We start from the raw sequence: 6440 nt of genomic DNA, 5'->3' as shown, positions 1-6440 counted from the left end.
ATTTTGTTCAAGCATAACAAATGGCACAAGCTGAGCAGGAGGTTGTGATTTACTTGATATTTTCAATATTATAAATCTGTGTCCACACTTACAGAAAACCTTTGGCTGCATTTGTGTTTTTAATATTTATTTTCTGTGGGGTTTGGTCATTTTATCTTGTTCATCTGCAGATGACAAAATGATAACACTTTTTAAATCAAAATCAAAACAAAACAAAATTGAATGGCCCTGAGTTAGTTAGTTACATAAATGGACTCTTCTAGAAGAATCGTGTTTATTTGACTTGGCAGATGTCTATGAATGACTTCTTTCAGCTTATATCTCTACACAAAACCGCACTTGCATGAAGACAGAGGTAACAGGGAGTTCCCTTACATAACATCATGTGGGAATCACTACGTGCAGTTTCTTCTCTGCTCTCTGAACACAGTATTGTTCCTCTGCCCACAGCCTGCATTTTGCCTGCACGGGGAACAAAAAGCCCACCTGAAACCTGGAGGTATGTCAGTGTAAAAAAAAAAAAAAAAAAAACTTGGCCAGTGAGACCGCAGACATAGATATAGAGATAAGGGAGGCGCATCCAGCAGTGACCTTGCTCCTATCGGGTCAAAGCCAGAAGATAAGCAGAGATTGTCAATGCTGTCATTTTATCCACCCACCACAGATCTGCCCAAGAAACTCAAGCAAAGTCTGATATGCCTTTGTGCACTGAAATGAATCCATTACAGTTACCAAACAATTCTTGGAAGAAGAATCAAGTTGAAATAAGGCATTACTTTTAGGACGAGTGTGAGGTTCAATTATTCATTGTCAGTATTGTAGAAGTCTTCTCTGCTCATGTGCTTGAGATGCACATGCAAGGACAACTGACTACCGTAACTGTTGCATGCCATGTTCACAGATAGTTTAAAGACTCACTGAGCCATAGAGATGTGGCAAGTGTTGTGTAACAGAAGGCACAGTATCACTCAACTTTAGCTTTTGCGAGGAACTGGTTAAAGTCCAGTTCATAAGCGTAAACTTGTTCAATTGGTGCCTATCTCTCATTGTTCTCATGAATCAACTGAGCCGAAATACAGGAAGTTCAAATTAGCTCCAGAGTTCTCTCTAAAGTTATTCTTTTCAAGGAACCAGTTTTGCGGGAAGTCTGGAGGGGCAACTGATACCCTGAAACTAACTGGCTGTAATTTATGCCAGCTTAATCTTTACTCATGGTTCCAGGCTAAATTTTTTCAGGCTTTAAGTCTCAACCATAGTCAAGCTGGTGATACCAGTGCATAACAAGACCGACACCTGTTAGTTCCTCTTTTCATAAGACTATGCTCAGAGATAGGAATTTATAAATACCGTCTTATACAGAGGTGTACACAAACTCAATGCTTGATTAAAAGTGCTAGTACTTGCCCAGAGAAATACTACTAAATGTTATTTAAAGTACAATAGTAAAAGTACTCCACTAAGAGAACAATGTATTTTAAACAGATATTGAATTTGGTGCTGTTGATAACATAAATTTGGTATTCTACTTGAGTACACACAAGAACCCAAATATTCTCCCTCAATGATCTGTTGGCAAGAGAGCAAAGGCATCAGCTGGTCAGTTCGTCTCTGACGTCAGACTGCCAAGGCATAGAAACACTAACGTGGCCCTTTGACCCTGGAGCAGCCAAAGAGATGACCCGAGCAAATGTCAGCGTGGCAGAATGGTGGGAACAGGAAGAGCTGGGGCATCTGGGACCAGCCGACTCTGAAAAAGATGGAGTGTCAGCAAGACCATCAACAGAAAGTAAGGAGTCTGCACAGCAGCATGGGCTGACTCAGAAGCACAGTACACGTTAGCTTGGCCAGTTTAAGGAATAATAAGGGGCCATCAGCTGACTCAGGAAGACAGGAGGCGTCAGCTGACTAGAGAGAATCAGGATCACCTGACTCAGGAACCACAGTCGACTAGGATATGGTAGCAGAACATCCTGACTAAGGAACACAGGAGGTCGACTAGGAACATGTTAGCAGAACATCCTGACTCAGGAACACAGGAGATGTTAGCAGAATACCGGACTCAGCAACCACACAAGATGTTAGGCAGAACATCCTGACTCAGGAACACAGCAAGATGTTAGCAGAAACAAACTGAGCAGGAAACACAGGAGATGTGTTAGCATAACATCCTGACCAAGAAACAACAGGAGAGATGTGAGAAAGCACAGGACACCCCACTCCTGACCCCCCTCCAGAATTACCCATCATCGGAGAGAGTTAGCAGAACCATCTGACTCAGGAACACAGGAGATGTTAGCAGAACGACCTGAAGACAGGCGAGAGACACCACGAGATGTTAGCAGAACATCACCTGACTCAGGAAACACAGGAGATGTTAGCAGAACCCTGACTCAAGGAACACAGAGATGTTAGCAGAACACCTGACTGACTGGAACACAGGAGATGTTGCAGGAACACACGAGATGTTAGCAGAACATCCTGACTCAGGAACACAGGAGATGTTAGCAGAACATCCTGACTCAGGAACACAGGAGATGTTAGCAGAACATCCTGACTCAGGAACACAGGAGATGTTAGCAGAACATCCTGACTCAAAAACACAGGAGATGTTAGCAGAACATCCTGACTCAGGAACACAGGAGATGTTAGCAGAACATCCTGACTCAGGAACACGGGAGATGTTAGCAGAACGACCTGAATCAGGAACACAGGAGATGTTAGCAGAACATCCTGACTCAGGAACACAGGAGATGTTAGCAGAACATCCTGACTCAGGAACACAGGAGATGTTAGCAGAACATCCTGACTCAGGAACACACGAGATGTTAGCAGAACATCCTGACTCAGGAACACAGGAGATGTTAGCAGAACATCCTGACTCAGGAACACACGAGATGTTAGCAGAACATCCTGACTCAGGAACACAGGAGATGTTAGCAGAACATCCTGACTCAGGAACACAGGAGATGTTAGCAGAACCACCTGACTCAAAAACACAGGAGATGTTAGCAGAACATCCTGACTCAGGAACACAGGAGATGTTAGCAGAACATCCTGACTCAGGAACACAGGAGATGTTAGCAGAACCACCTGACTCAGGAACACAGGAGATGTTAGCAGAAGATCCTGACTCAGGAACACACAAGATGTTAGCAGAACATCCTCACTCAGGAACACACAAGATGTTAGCAGAACATCCTGACTCAAAAACACAGGAGATGTTAGCAGAACATCCTGACTCAGGAACACAGGAGATGTTAGCAGAACATCCTGACTCAGGAACACACGAGATGTTAGCAGAACATCCTGACTCAGGAACACACGAGATGTTAGCAGAACATCCTGACTCAGGAACACAGGAGATGTTAGCAGAACATCCTGACTCAGGAACACAGGAGATGTTAGCAGAACATCCTGACTCAAAAACACAGGAGATGTTAGCAGAACATCCTGACTCAGGAACACAGGAGATGTTAGCAGAACCACCTGACTCAGGAACACAGGAGATGTTAGCAGAACCACCTGACTCAGGAACACACGAGATGTTAGCAGAACCACCTGACTCAGGAACACACGAGATGTTAGCAGAACCACCTGACTCAGGAACACACGAGATGTTAGCAGAACCACCTGACTCAGGAACACAGGAGATGTTAGCAGAACCACCTGACTCAGGAACATGGCAGACATCAGCTGATTCAGTGAATGGCTCAGGACTGAGACAGTCAGTCATTGCAGTCACCTCCAGAAGACTGGAATAAACTTGGGATAGGCTTGGATGATTACAATAACTGTATAATTTTCACACCAAAAGCATTATAAACTTCTTGCTGTATCAGCACATTAAATTATATATAGTGTTTATAATGAGTTAATTAGTAGTCATAGGCCCATACTCATGTGTCCATCTCATTTTGTTTTTAGGGCTGTTATTGTTTTTTAGTATCTGTTAACTCTGTTGACACTAACATCACAAAAACCCACACTGTGCAGATATGTCTGCAAAAAATGCAGCATTATGTATATTTGTGTGTGTTCTTTGATTGGTGAGCTTCATTTTGCTCTAAATTTTATGATTTTTATAATCTATTAAGTTGTCCAGTAAAACTTTTTTTTGTTAATTACATTATAGCATTTAGCATTTAGTGAATGTATGAATCAAATTTATATACTGTACATATGAAATAAGAAACAATGAATTAATTTCATGGGCATTTTAGTAAAACAAATCTTTCATCTTACCTATCTAATCTTCAATAGATAGAAATGTGGTCATGATCATGAAATGTTATTATTATCTGACAACTCAAGGATGCTGGGAAAATGTAAGGCAGGCTGATTACATCAGAAGCCTCTTATGACTTTTAGCTTTGTGGTTAAATGATTTCTTCCTTCCTTCCTCTCTGACCTCCTCCGCAGTGACAATCAGTCATGTTATCAGACATCATGCATTCCTCCTGATGCAGATACACACCACTTACACAGAGAGATTTGTGCTATATATTTTTTCTTCAGAAAAACAGAATGGCTATATGGTTGTCTAACAAAACAAAAACCTATACTAATACATTGACTTTTATTATAAATTAATGAATCATCCACTAATTAAACACATGAACCATAGTCTTTATCATTGCTAAGATAACTTAACTTCATCGATAAAATGTGGTTTTAATAATAAACTGCCTTTATTTGAAATGATGTTGTAAATGTAGTCTTAATTGCTCTGGATATAAGTGACCTTATGACCTAATGACATTTTCCCAACTCCCACTAAACACATTCGGAAACATTCTCTTTAGTTGCAAAACAAAGATGACCACCAGGTGGCGCCTAAAGAATTACTAAAGAAACTGTCTTGCGTTTGAGGAGCACAGATAGGACTTTTAACAGCATATATTAGAGCAGAGGTGCTGCTCAGTGGCATTGTATTGTATTGTATTATATTGTATTGTGCCATAAACCAGAAGAGTTTCCTCACAGCAGACACAGCAGCCCTTTGTGGTTCACAGTGGAATAATTCAGAGATCAAGGTAATCTGCTCTTAAACACAGTCCAGACATATTACCCAGGCTGTATCTGTGTATGTGAAGGCAAGGAAACACTGAGTCACATTTACCTGGGTGGTTACTATGTTCAAACCAGTGCTCGTGTAATGTATGAATAAGTTGGACAAAATAATAGAAACAGCAGTCAGAGTAATATAACACAAATTAACTCCAGTCTCCAAAATGATCATGCAGTTAAATCAACAATTTTCCAAAGTAGTTTCACCAAAAACACATTCACAAAGGCTTTTATTGTGTATTGAACTGCATCTAACTGAAGAGGTATAACTGATGAATCTGTGTTTCATTCTCAACCAAATTGGGCGAGCAGCTGTTATTTACAGCACTACAGTGAAAGATAAAATCTTTGTCTAGGTCTTCTGTAAAACTGTTGCACCTCACATCTAAGATGTATGAAGTAAAGAGGCATGTTTCTCAGTGTTTGTAGTGGCCCCAGGAGATGCAATTGTCCATCATCCATCAGCTTCAGACAGAAGCTGAATTTGTTGCTTTCTTCATTTTCTTTTTATCAATGTTTTATGAAACTTCAAAGGATGAATGGTGAGTGTATTTAAGGGGAGACTTACCGATAAGAGTGAGATCCAGTGAGGCAAAGTACGGCTGCCTCTTTTCACAAGTTCCAACAACAACAGCAGAGGCGTCGAGCCATCCAGAAAGTTCAGAAGACGATTTATTGTCCACAACACGATGAACTCCTCCAGCACTCAGCACAGGCTCATATTGTCTGGGGCCGTACAGGCGCATGAGGTAATCTATGTGTTATTGATTTCTATAGTTTTAAGGGGTTAGAAAAAATAAAATACACAATTTTATAAATGTTCAACATAAAAAATCAATGAACTGTTGTGTGATACATCTCAGACAGACAAGTGATATCACAGAAAAACAGCAAATAACATCAGGTACCAACGAACACTTGCTGCAAAGATGCAGAAACTCTTTATTCTGATTTCCAGCTATTCATAACAAAAGAAACACAAATGAAGACAAAGGCAGCATTAGAGTGGAGCTAGGTGGGGCTGTAGTGCATCACAGGAATCATTCCCCTTTGAATAGCCCAGGCAATAGTAACCAGAAATTAGTCAAATTCAACACTGGATGCAGCCAGAAAGCGAGAAGGTCAGAGCCGCAGAGGGAGACCACCTGTGTCAGGCTACAGTAGCTCCTCTCACTCTCAGCGGCACGCAGTCTCACAGTGGTGTTAGTCAGCCGGCAGCCAGCGGACGGACTGAAAACTTGAGCCCACGCAGAAATTCCACAACCGAGCAAAGACGGTTCAGTCAGAGCTGATATGAGCAGCACTCCTGACTGAAATGTTGCTCACTGTGCTCACAGCCCCTCTGTAAGAGTATTATTTGATTTTTCTGCTGG

This window comes from Anabas testudineus, chromosome 15 (assembly GCF_900324465.2).
Source record: "Anabas testudineus chromosome 15, fAnaTes1.2, whole genome shotgun sequence".
NCBI classification, from domain to species: domain Eukaryota; kingdom Metazoa; phylum Chordata; class Actinopteri; order Anabantiformes; family Anabantidae; genus Anabas; species Anabas testudineus.
Note: the sequence above shows the minus strand (reverse complement) of the source record.